The following is a 13204-nucleotide window of genomic DNA, read 5'->3' as shown; positions in this document are numbered from 1 at the left end:
CGAGACAAAGAGTGAATGGATTTACGTATGCATGTTGGAGGATGAAAAGTTCTCGCCAACAAGGAGAATTGTACGAGGTGTAGCGTATACTTGGAAGGTCAGGAAAATTCTTTTTTAGAATGTAAGAAGCGCAAAGTCCAGCAAGTTCTTTGGTTTAACCATTGATGACGCGTCAAAAGACGCGCACAGATGCACGTGGCACGTTATTATTATATTTTCGCGCCAAGTGCGGTCGAATCGTGTCGCTGATTCAGCTTTTTCCTTTGTCTGCTTGAAACTTCCACCGAATATTGTGGGCGTATTTTGAACAGCCCACACGATCCAAATTCTCGTTTACGTGATATTTAAATACCTCGTTTGTTTGGCGCGGCGCATGCAGCGCGTGAAACGCGATATTTCTATTCATTTATTTTCACGATTCCTTCAACTCTACTATGTATATATTTATCAAGCGAGACTGTACGACATTCCTTCGAAATTCTAGCGAACATTCGTCGATCGAAGCAAAGGAATGCCTAATTAAATGCAGCAGCGTTGTAAACTATAAATTAGCGAGCAGTGCGACGAAGCGATAACAATGACGATGCGAAACGATTGTAAGGAAGACGCGGAGAACGCGCTATCCTACGTTAGAAAAGTATTTGCGCTCGGGAACATTGAATTTGCTCTGTCTCGTTAGTCGTCCTGGATTCCGATCTGCATTCAACAAAACCGCGCGTCAAATTTTCTGAAAATTATCGTCGTTCTAGCGGAGCGACTCGTATCGCATCGGAAGCATCTCTTTGTAACAAGCAAAGACAGAGAACACCTATCAGCAGGGCAGAGAATTCGGTTTATTTCATATTCCTGCAGTTTGCATACGTACCCAGAGAATTATACGTTCAACTCTCTCCCTCTTTCTACGGAACTTCAAAGCGTCGGCATAAAACAAATCCGAGTCCGTTTCTTTCCTTCGAGCGAAAAACAAGGAGGAGGAAGAAAGCAGAGAAAATAAAGGGATAAGAAAGAGAACGGCGGTAAGAAAGAAGAAGAAGAGGAAGAAGAAGAAGAAAAAAAAACGGGCAACTGTTATCGACGAAACTTCGTTGCTCGTGGAAGAAACTTTGCTAGAGACTTTTCTCCTTGGAACGAAGGAAGTTTAAAAACGTGCACAAAATGCTGTATTCACACGCGACACACTGCCAATGACGTTCTTATCGATCCATTCATGAACGCTTCCAGTGTTTTCGTTGCTGTGCAGAAGAATCGCGTGATCCTTAAAAAGACGAGAACTTGGTAAAACGAAACTTATATAGTTGCACTGTCGGTTTTCACGAGATACTGAGACACACAGGGATCAGCGCGTTGCTGGAATCGGTCGGTCCAGGGTATACTGACACTTTTCGACGTCAGTGGCCAGACTTACGCTAGCGAAGCGGGTGCTATACTTAGACGGAGACCTTCGATTTCCGGCGGTATGTTTTCGACGAGAGATCCACGCAAGAAACACACCAAGACTTTGAGAATTCACGCACGCGTGCGTGTTTCGTCGATGGACTCGCGCGTGCTACAGAAGCTTTTCTCTTCTGAACGAGACTGGCCACTCGAGAGAGAGAGAAAGAGAGAGAGAGAGAGAGAGAGAGAGGGAGACGAAAATTTGGTTTCGATCGTGAGACAGAGAGTAGAGGGAGAATACTTGGTTGCGTGAACGATCGAGCGAGAAGAGACAAAAGAGACCTTGATGTAAATATAACGTGTCTTTTGGAATCGTTGGTTTAGAAAATATCTGCCTTTTCATCTTTATTCTTAAAAGCTCGGTGTTTCGAGTTAGCGTGGGATCTGAAGAATGTAGTATAGCGTTTCGGTGATATCGTCGCTGTTACATTGTCTTCGCGTAAATCTAACGCGTCTTTCGAATCGTCGTTTTAGAAGAGATATTTCTTTTCATCTTCGCATCGAATATCTCGATTTGAGATAAAGCAAAGTATCTTAAGTATACGTAGCAAAGATTCGATCGTATCGTACGTGTTAATACATCGGTGTAAATTTAACGTACACTCTGAATTCGTAATTTTTCAAAGTGTCTATCTTTTTATCCTCGTGTCGGAAACATCGACGTGAAAATTTTAATATTAAACGAAACGTGAAATTTTAACGATCCAGTAAAGTTTCGATGGCAACGGAACGTTTCCTATACGTTGGAAAGGAACGGTTTCACTTTGGTTCATCAGTTGTTATTAAATTGGCCGATAGTAGAGCCGTTGTCAACGGTAGACCAGAATTCCCTTGTTGAATGTCGTTCACTCTAGATTACCCGCGACAATACCGGATTTGATTTCTAATTTCCAATTGTCCGTTTTGTAGCTGCGGATTGACGAGACGGGCGTAACGAGCGCCATTTAATAAAGCCTTCTGTTTAACGCCAGCATTAATATGCATTTTGTCGTTTCGCTGTAGATCGATGGAAATTCCTATTCAATTTCCCGTCACGACCCCGCATCGAAAATCAATAGGCAACGGTGAAAGTGGACCATCAGTCTGGTTATTGTTATTTTTCCGCGTCTTTAATTATATCGTTCCCGATTTAGAAGGAATTCGATATATCTGCGCGCGCGCGTGTTCGTGTATGTATATGTGTGTGTGTGTGTGGAAACGCATATTCATCGCCTCGTGATCTATGACTTATTTATTAACGCGTTAATACGATTCGATAAATTTAGATGATGAATTCACATCGAAAATAATTGAATTAATATTTTCCACGTTGTACAATTTTTGTAACCTTCTCGCCAAATGTATTTCGTTAAATCGTACTTTCTATATCATCGCGATTGTCAGTGACGCCGTTTTCCTTTCATATTTAATGGCTCGTGAAAATATTTGGACGTTTACCATCGAAGAATTGTAATATGTATATGGTGGATTTCAGAGTTGCCAGCGGATTTGGAAACAGTCGTATTCGTTTCTAAAGTATAGAAGACGAAGAGCGACGAAACTAGTTTAACGCTGATTAGAAATTATAAGTTAACCCGTTCATTGCGATTAAAGTTAAAACGATGCAACGGCATGCACGACGTCAGCCGTGAATCGATATCAATTATATTCAATCTGGCTGCAGGCCAAGCACCGAGGCCAATATTAAAGGCTAATCCAGATGATCGGATACAGTTGCGCCAGGAAAATTTTACTGAATTGCCTTCCTAACGGACTCTCGTTTTCCATCCGTTTGTACGATCAACTGGAAAAACCATTTTAATACCGCTACCCAATTGATTCAAGTAGCGGAACGATATTGCAACGCTGTCATAACTTTCATTTCCTTTCCTTATTATAACTTAACTTTACCGATCCTCTTTCGTTTGTCATCATTAAACCTAATCAGTCTAGCGTAACTAAGGGGAGAATCGAACATTCGTCGAACACGTTGATAATTCTTTTTCCAACGCAACAGAGAAAGAGCAACTTTTTGAACTTTGTGCATTTGTAACGCGAGTTTGCATAAATATCCGACGTCTATTTCGAAAATCTTTTGGCATAGTCTTACAATTTACGTTAAAAAATCTACACGATTCCATCCTCGTTGAATAACGTTGTTTGCCAGTGGAACGAAATTTACTGTTAGGGTAGTTGTTACGAAGTTTTGACTAGAACAGAAAAAGTTGTCGTCCAGAAATAGTGACATTAGCGAGAACGGGTTGCTGATCGCGATTCTATGCTCCTATTAGCGTCTAGCATCGGCACGAAAATCCATGCTAAAGTTAGCCACGTTAGGCACGTTCTCGATTCTCCAGCGCTGCGTATTCTCAGGCAGAGCTCTCAGAATAGCTGCGGCAGTATGCTGCTTTTCTTATCGACCTGCGCTTTTCTCTAGTCGGCAAGACAGCTTTCTACACGGGAATTTACCAGGTGGCTGTTTTAAGTCGGCAAAACTCGGTCGGAGATTGTACGAGGTCGATAACTGGGAATTTTCTTACCTAGTGGTGGCACTCTTGTTACAATGAATGAGATTACGAACGAGAAAAAGGATGCTGCGAGAGTTTGTCTAATTAAATTCATTGTGATCTCGACACGCTGTATAAACGCGAACAGCCATTATCTTCATTGTAAGAAACGTTTATTTTCAATTTTATGATTGCTTTTCTATTTTACAATTTCCGTCTTTGAAGAGTTAAAAATACCTTAAATATTCTCATAGAGGGAATTCCATCCCATGCAAATCTCCTTTTACTTATCCTATCGCAGAGATCTACAACGATTGCGAACAATCTTTCTTTCATTCGCTGCTCAAGAATAATGAAACGTTCGATTCTACTTGTTTCGCTTCGTGAAACTCTTACTTTAAGAATATATCACGAACTTTTATTCCTGATAGCCTTAGAAATAACGGATAATCGTTACTTGCAAGAAGAATGGAGTACCGAAGAAAAGAAACATAAGTCAGTTTGATCGTTTCGGTGAAACAAATTCGTATCCACGATCACCGTGTTCGCAAATGAACACGATCGTTAAATGAAAATTGCTCATAACGTGGTCGGAATTTCATTTGGTCCAGTGAAAAATTTATGGAACGTCTATGACGGCGTTTATCGCGCGACATTGCAATGATAGATGTATTATCGAGCATAAAAAGGTTATCGCGGTATTAAATTCATTGTATCCTTTTATCGGTGTCACGGTTATATTTAATCGTATCACGATACGTTTACAAATCCGACTGGCGGGTGTTATTCCTGTGTAACGTATTTCCTGCCGGACTCAAAAAAAAAAAAAAAAAAAAAGAGAAAAGAAAAAAAACGTCGATTCGTGTTGTCGGTTGTTTGCTTCAGTTTGTACCAAACACGTTCCCTCAACCGGACTCGTCGTCGATAAATTGCCGTTGATACTGCGTTTCTTTCTCATTATGCGTAGTCGCGTGTTGTTACCATCCTCGTACGATGCCAAGATATAATTATCAGGCAAATTCAGCAAAACGAGGGCGAATCAAATACAGTCAGACAGTGGCCGTTTTCGTCGTCGTGATAACACAACACACATCCATTATCGATTGTTAAATATTCCTCGCAGCGTGCGAAACGCCGGCAATGGAAAGCCATTGAAACACCGAGGAATCGAAACAGTGGTCGTACCACCCGCTTCAGCCAGTCTATTTAACGTAACAAAACTATGTCTATTTATCAGCATCGACGAACCATTGTTCGCCCACCGTCTGGTTTAACCAGCTTCTCTCTATCGATTTCCCTTGGCCGAGGAAAAAAAAAAATTCTCTGCACGTCTCGTATTTTGTTACCCTTTCTAGCTTTTCTAATTGACAAATGCTCGACCCCAATGTAGTCCCTAGCCAGGATAAATCTATATGAATTTTTCCACTGTCAGTCGACCGACTGAAAGTACTTTCGCCACTAGCTTTAGCCCTCACTTCTCCTTTTTGTTCATGTTTTCCCCAGTGTATTCTCGCGGCTCTCCTTAGTTTCCCCGTTACCTTTTTCTCCCCCTCCCTTTGTCGTTTCGGTCGTCGTTTCGTAGTCACCCTCAACTTTCCTAATCCTCGTTTTGTCTCTCTTTCTTTCCTACATGATTCTGTCGATAACACGTTGACACGTGACGAATGGCTTGTTACGCGCGTGACTTTCATCAATTATCGGCTGAATTTTTGAAACACCAAGAAAAAACATTGTCTCCGTTCACGTTACGGGAAAATCTAGTAACGTTAAATATTTCCTTTTTACGTCGAATGTCTGCTTAGTTTATAAGATTCAATTCTTTCGTTGTCTAAATCTCAGTGTCGTCCCAACAAAGAAAAATGTTTGGCATGATCTCTGTGCATAAAATTGGATCAGACGATGTGCGATTGGATCGTGAAAAATCAAAGAGCGCAGCTGATTAATACATTCTAGGTCGATCGATAGTTGATCATAGTACGTGAATTTCTTTAAATTTCACAAAATTCTAGCTTCTTCCCATCTGCTTCGATGTACCAGTTGCGTCAGAATTTTCAATGCTGGACGGTAGGTCGACTGTAACTCGAAGCTTTCGCTCGGAGGATTAGAGTTCTGCCAGCTCACGTTTTATTCCTTTCGAGTAGCCTCTTCTAATTTCATACGTCGTCTTAAACAGTCGTTTCGTGATTCCGTTCTCCTTCACTTTGTTCGCCTAATCTGCCGTTAAAGTTATACCGTTACGAGGGATAACGTGCTAAAAAGTACGGTGCAACTTCTTTTACGGCCACAGAATTAGCGCGGTGAGGCACGTCCCGAGTGTCTAAAATTGCGAACAACCATGCTCGAGGACACGGCAGAGCGATAGTCACGAACTGCGTGTTCATATTCGCATGGCACAGCCGAGCCTCGTAATTGCGTTGTAAAGTTTCGCCCGAACCATTTCGTTTCCACAATTGCTACCTTTTATGAGACATTTCGTTCAAATAATGACGTTTACCTTTTTCACCCTAAGGGCAGGAGTCTATACATGTATCTCGGAGGCGCGTCTCATAGATTTCCAATTCTCCTTTGGAGAAAATATTTTTTCAGGCAAATTCCACATTGAAATTTTACCATGACGATTGATCGATAAAAAAATCCAGTTTAGAAAACGGATAAATGCGTCGTCTCTTTGCCGAGGCAAGATAAACACCAGTTAGGTAATGTTTGTTTTTCTTTAGTCACGCGAATCCATTCAGCTTTGCGACGAATCAGAAAGCTTTTCCGTGGCATTCAAGAGCAGGAAGTCCTTTTACCTTTGGGAAAACTGGACGCTATCCGTCCACGGCGAATTGCCCACGGCGCGCCGCATTATCATTGTGCAACAATCGTACAGAGAAACGTATTATTTGAGAACATCGCGCTGTCCCAATGAGAACGCGCTCCTATCGTTCTCATTTCTGCCACTGTCGCGTTATAGGAGTCAGCCGATTTGGTGGAAATTTCTAGAAATGGTGAGTCGTAATTTAATCGGTTTACTTCGCAACAATTTTCGAACAATTTCAGATAATTTCCTTTCACGCGAATCCACGAAGAATTCTGGATATGAAGAGCCTAAATTTAGTCAGTTTACTTCACAACTTTACTTCACAAATTTTCAAACGATTTCAGGTAATTCCTCTTTCGCACGAATCGACCAGGAATTCTGGATATGGAACGTGAACGACTCATTCTCAAATTATTCTCAGATGATTTCCCTTTCTTTCGCTTGGTCATTCGATTTGGCGAAAAATTCTGCTAATGAAAAATCGAAACCTGGATATCGTATTCTCCAATAATTTTCGTACGATTTCACACGGTTTTCTTTCACAAATTTCTCTTCCACTTGATCGGATATTTGTCTAAATATCTACCTTATGAGGACAAGCTCTGTCTTATGCTTTCGTTGCTTTGTTACTATAATCTAACGAGGCTTGTCAAGGGATATATCGAATAGTTTATGAAGAAGGATGCTTGTTCCGGATGCTGCTTTTGCTCCCATTGTCGACCAGGAAGGTGATTTAGCGGTTGCGACGTGTGCAAGCGCAGCGTGTTTTCTAATGAAATTATTGAGAAAGAACGGAGCGAGAGCGATACCCACGAAGAAAACTGTCGGAGGATCGAGTAACAAGATCAGCGGAGCGTAACTTAATTCAATGTTTACTCGCTATCATGTGAAGACAGTGGATCTAAAAATCTCTGGCTTAATCTCGTGCGAAATATACGACCCTTATAGAATATTTTGCCCTGCCCATTATTTATTATACCAGCCGTCGCCTATAGTATGAATAATTTCGAAATATTTCCAACATTCTCGCGAAGTTATTCGCGCGATAAAAAACTGAAATTTGACAAAAGCGTCCGCGGCGAAACAATGGTCGAAAAGCAGCAGCGGCGTTGATTTACGTGTCGGTCGGGCAATTTTTTCAGCTTCATCCCGTGGCAATGTGTGGCCTCGATGTTGCTACAATAAGAGTCACTAGCTCTCGTTTTTTCCACGTCGTTTCTTTCTCCGTTATATATATATATATTTTTTCCCTTTTTTTTCTTTTTTACGTGACTGGTTGATAACAGAGGTCGAGCAATATTTTAAAGCACGTCATAGCGTTTTGCGCGTCAGCGTGGCAAAAATCACGGCGTTAATATAAAAATTCTAACGCCGTTTCTTTTTGCATCCCTTCGCCTACCCTCTGTCCCCCCTTTCCTCCTTTTCCTACCCATTTTCCTCTATTCTTTGGCGAGTCCGCGAAAATCGTGCTTGCACGCGTGTTGCACATCGTCGGCACCGCAATCACGTTCATCTAAAAAACCACTATCGCGTTTAGAACGACGCAGCCGTGTGCACGTGGGATGTAGATTTGCAAGCGCCGCTTCTGACCGCGAAGATCGTGTCGCAATAACAAAACGGAGGAGATTTAAGGCTTCTTTGGCCGCATTGTTTATCGCGTTAGAGCTACGTTCTTCCGTTGGCAACGGTTCAACGATGTTTGTTCGTCTCTTTCTCCAGAGCCAGCAAATAGAAGCAAAAGTCGTTCGGTTCTATCGGACGATACAGCTTGTTTGCACTTGGACAAAGATAATTTCACGTCGGCCAAGACAACGGGCCCGACTGTGGGCGGACTTCGTTAGGAGGTAGCTCGTAATTCGAATAATTAGAATTCGCGTCTGGATTTCTGTAATATTTCATCATCGGTGCTTCCGATTCAACCGGTCTGATTTATCTAAGTTTCCCCGGCGAAACGACGTTTAAATCGAACAATTTATGCGTTCCTGGAAACCGAGAACTCTGTATTCTTTGTTCTTATTGTCTGTCTATTTCTTCTCGCTGGAGAAAGCATTGATACGATAGCGTAGAACGGGGCACACCTTACGGATATCAATGATTTTGAAATATGGCGGGTTGAAAATCATAGCGAGGCAAGTCAAGACTTTGACAAGGTGGATTTACACGCGTATTTCGCTGCTAAAAAATAACGTTCCTTTAGTTTCGTAATTAATCGGCTTTTAACGTTATTCTCTGCCGCGATACGTTTCAACGACTACCAATATTATTATACGAATAAATAGCAACGGTGCGACTTTGTTCGCGTGACTCCATATAATAACGAAAAAATTGGATAATTTATCAGGTAGTTGGACGGTCAGTAAGTTACGATCGACGTTCGAACGAATGTTAAATCGATAGGAGTTCGTTAGGCGATAGAACGGTTCTCTTCCACCTTCTTCTCGTCCCTCCATTTTTCCTGCATATTCGCTGAATAGAATTCGTACCATCGTCCAATGTTTAATTACGAGAAGACGTTCCAATATTGACGTTGTTCGACGCGCCCGATGTCGATGAGTTTCCAACAATGGGATCTTATAACTTCCGCGTATAATTTCCGTGAAAATGATCACGAGTTCGAACTTGAAATCTCAGACAATGGGGGGCGAAAGTTGCGGAACGATATTCCGAAGTAATATGCGCTCTATATAGACCCTGCTGCCAGCCGTATAATCTATAAGCCATCCTTTGTACTTGGCAGTCGCTTAAGACTGGTCCGCGAAACAACGTTAAACATCTTGGTGATAAAACTCCATAAAACTATCCTCTCCTTAAGAACCTATATATCGATCGACGAGTCGATATTCAGAAGGCGAAAGACTGCCAGGAACGTTGATTTATCGTTGGTTACACGATGTATATGTTAACATCTTGAAGTATTCGGACGTTTGCAAACTATTGCAGATATCTGAAAGATATACTTCGAACGAAACTCTTCGATCTAATTTTGGCACGTGATATTATCTCAGACAATCGCATGCAGATAGCGAATATTAATGAAACAGATAGTTAATATTTGTTGCTATAAACGAAAGATTAACGATTAAAGTTGGACGAAAGTTGATCGTCTGTAGAGAGATTCGAGTTAAGTGACTTGAAGCGTGTTTATTCACTTCGGTTTAAATTTGGCAGACCATTTGATCGCAAGTTTGATACCAAGTATCCAAATACTTGTAACTTCTGCAGGAATACCGCGAGCACGAGATTTAATTAACGTCGCGGACTGTCGAGAAGTCGATTAAAAATTTTTTTCAACTTGCAATCCATGTCCTTCTCGCAGAACTTTTAAATGGCTTTTTAATTGAATTATACGACGGATAGTTAATTAATTTCTTAGAAAAAGCCACGACGAACGGGCTCCTGAACGCAGCCGATTAATCGAACCGTTCTTCCTCATAATCGGGCGGAAACGCGGTGGCACAGAGACGCTCGAGTTTCTCCAGGCTCCGCTCTCCTTCTTTGCAATTCTAATATTTCTCTTCCATCGTTGGTCCCTTAATTACGCGCTTTGTAAATATTTCACCGAGAGGATCGAAAGGAAATCAGAGGCTAAGGATGGGTAAAGCTGGAAACATCGATTGTACCGGTTGATCTTAATTTTTCAGTCACCGTTTGTCGAGTTTCGGTGTCCGTCGCAAGTTCCATCGGGCGTGGAACGTTTGCAGCCGAGATACGCGCTGATCGTCGATTTATATTTGACCGGGGCGCACATTACCACGGAGTTTTTCAATTAATTCGATGCCATTATACGGCCGGTCTTTATTCACAGCCGGGTAGAAGTGGGTCGTAGGTTGGTGGTCGACAATACAGCACTGCCAGAATCAGAACTATGCCGAGTCAACAAAGAGATAATCATCGTGCTTCGCATTGTTAATCTTAATTAACGCGGCGGCGTAGATCAGGAACACAATATCGTAAGAAGTTCCCGCGTTTTATTCCGACGAAATTGCGGAACAGGGTTTGAACTTAATTGGACGGAGCCACCTCATTCGTGAGACCACCTCGAGGCTAAAGGTGATCTCGAATAAAATGAAATTTTTTTCTTTTCTTTACCGTCGACGATGAGAAAAGAACAGAAGGCGGCTGGCAGTGGGGACAATAACCAACGACAAAGACGTAGCTTGCCACCGTTTTCTATGCTACGCCGTTGACCCTTTTGTTTTCATCGATTCGCTTTGCTAGCCGTTTCTTCACCCTGAGATAAATCAACGGTTCTTCAATCTACGATACGATTGAGGATTCGATCGAGGATTCTCGATCGAGACACGATTAAAGGGCGAGCAACAATTTCTTCAATCATAACGTTCCCGTGTTTCGCCGCTTTGTGCAACCCTTTGATGTTAGTAGTAATACCGGCTGCCAGGTTTGCTACGAACGTTTGTTAGGGCGATATCGAGTGGATGCATTCTTCGAGTCCCTTCGCCAACCTATCTCTTTGCTATCCCCTCTGTGAGAAGGTTGCATAGCCGCATGATTTTCGTAATTGCTTATGCAAGAACCACCGTTCAGACTATTCTCGACAGATTTGCATAACGCACAAGCAAGCTACGTAACAGGGTTGTTTGATATTATCGTTTCCATAAGATGATTCAGACGAGCAGCCTGTTTCTCGTTCGCTGCTCGTTGCAACAGACTGCAATTAATCAACCTTCTCTTTTTATCTTTATACCGGACGTCGAATATCATCCGAATGCGTTATGAAGCTATCGTGCAGGAAACGTCGCGTTGAAAAAGTCGTTAGTTCGTGGCGGAATACGGATTGAATAATTTAGCGCGTTTCCTCCGCTAGTTGTTCACGCACTATTTATTTTAATTTATATCTCGCACGTTCTTCGCCGGTTCTTCTATTCAAATGTTGTGCCGGCGCATTAATATACATTTGTAGTCGAGCGATATATTACTGGAGAACGTGCTTCCTTGCCTTCTCTCCGTCGACGCGACGCGACGTGAAGGGATCCACCTAACGCGGGGTAATAATGCGTGCCTCGAAAGCTCGCAGAAATTGCCGATATATACCGTGATCGTGAAACGAGATGCCGTTTGCAGCTCGCAGCCCACTGGATTTTACGACAAGACAGAGCTTTGTCCGCGATTAATTTCACGAAAAGTTTCGACGAGCTGTTGAACACAGGTGGATGAAGAGCAGCGGAATAGAATTTCGTCGGCACGTTAACGGCGAATTTGGCGCGCGCCACGTTCAAAGGATAAATCCGAGGAAAGAGTGGCCCGTAGAAATAATAGCGGGTAGTCGCCGATTTCAGAGAAGAGTTGCGATAAGCGAAGCGTTTGAGTTGGTACGAAACGGCGATCTATTATTCCGGAGCATTTTAATGAAAATTCTCGCAGCGACCGAGGGGATGTGGCACGAGATTCAAAGAATAACGGGGGATGAATAAAACAGTGATGCGTCAGAAATGGGTGAGACCGGATCTTCGTCTGGCGTGAATGGTTTCTTTGCCATTCTCGTGGAAAATAAGAGACGAACGGGGAGGAATAAGCTCTCGTTGCCAGTTCGTGTGAGAATAGATAGAGACGTTGACGGGGGCCGCATCACCTTGACGGGATGATTATACCACATTTTACGTCACGGCTTTGCGCAGCGTGTCACGTTTAATACCGTAATTCCTTCTCTCCTTAACGCAGTGCTGGGATATCGATCTTGCACTCGAAAAGGCAAAGAGAGGGATGCTTCCTCGCGCCAGTTTTCGTATTTCGCTATCGTAAAATTTCGAACATAGTTCCGACAGAGTCTCGATACGCGTCGTCTTCTATGAATAAGTTTCGTTTTAGGAATTGCCTGTACTTAAAGCGTCGGTAGTTTCGCTTAGCTTTTACTAGGAACCAGAGAGAAAGAACCGGTAGCACGAGAATTACGCGGCGAAAATGAACCAACGAGAGAAGAATGGTTCGAATAGAATGGAAAACCGTGTAATTGGCCGCGTTATTCTTCTAGCTAAGTTTCTATGGACTTCACTGTCCCGATTGCTTGCCAGGTTAAAAGACTTAAAACGATTTAAACGATAAAAGCCAGAACATGGCACGTAATTTCGGCGGTGATGTTCCTTCCAAAGTCGTGATTCCACCGACTGTGTCCCCATACGCCTCCCAGTTTCGCGCTACGTGTTTGATCAATTAATCCATTGTCCCAATTGACCAATTAACCCTTACGCTAATTGGCGATTCGCCGTGGTTTTAGGAGAATAATGGAATGAACGATACGCATCTACAGCGATACGAGACTAGCTCGCTGAATATTCTCTCTATGATCTGTACGAAAAGCAGAACAAAGGAGAGCGAGCTTTCTGAAAGAGAATAGCAAAGAATCGAGCAAGCTATAAATCAAACCAATCTTTATCTCCTTAATTTCTGTTTAATCTTTCCTCATTAATTCGGCATGGAAGTAGCAGGTTGTTATAGGTAACGTGGTGTCTTGCGTTGAACTTTT

The 13204-nt window shown here is 42.4% G+C and overlaps 2 protein-coding genes across 10 annotated transcripts in view; one reads left to right on the top strand and one right to left on the bottom strand.

Moving 5' to 3' along the window:
• Nucleotides 1–13204, top strand: part of LOC122574142 — a 51001-nt gene that overhangs the window by 5982 nt on the left and 31815 nt on the right. The gene's annotated exons all lie outside the window — the stretch shown is intronic.
• Nucleotides 1–13204, bottom strand: part of LOC122574140 (RING finger protein nhl-1) — a 56599-nt gene that overhangs the window by 31469 nt on the left and 11926 nt on the right. The window contains exon 1 of one of the 8 annotated variants that reach the window (XM_043741351.1): nt 866–1490. The exons of the other annotated variants lie outside the window; for them this stretch is intronic. The gene's annotated coding sequence lies outside the window, so the exon portion shown is untranslated. Of the gene's footprint in view, nt 1–865; nt 1491–13204 lie in introns of those variants that run through there. 8 annotated transcript variants of the gene reach the window in all.

Source organism: Bombus pyrosoma, linkage group LG13 (genome assembly GCF_014825855.1).
Source record: "Bombus pyrosoma isolate SC7728 linkage group LG13, ASM1482585v1, whole genome shotgun sequence".
Lineage (NCBI taxonomy): Eukaryota > Metazoa > Arthropoda > Insecta > Hymenoptera > Apidae > Bombus > Bombus pyrosoma.
Note: the sequence above shows the minus strand (reverse complement) of the source record. Positions and strands in the feature narration are given on the sequence as shown.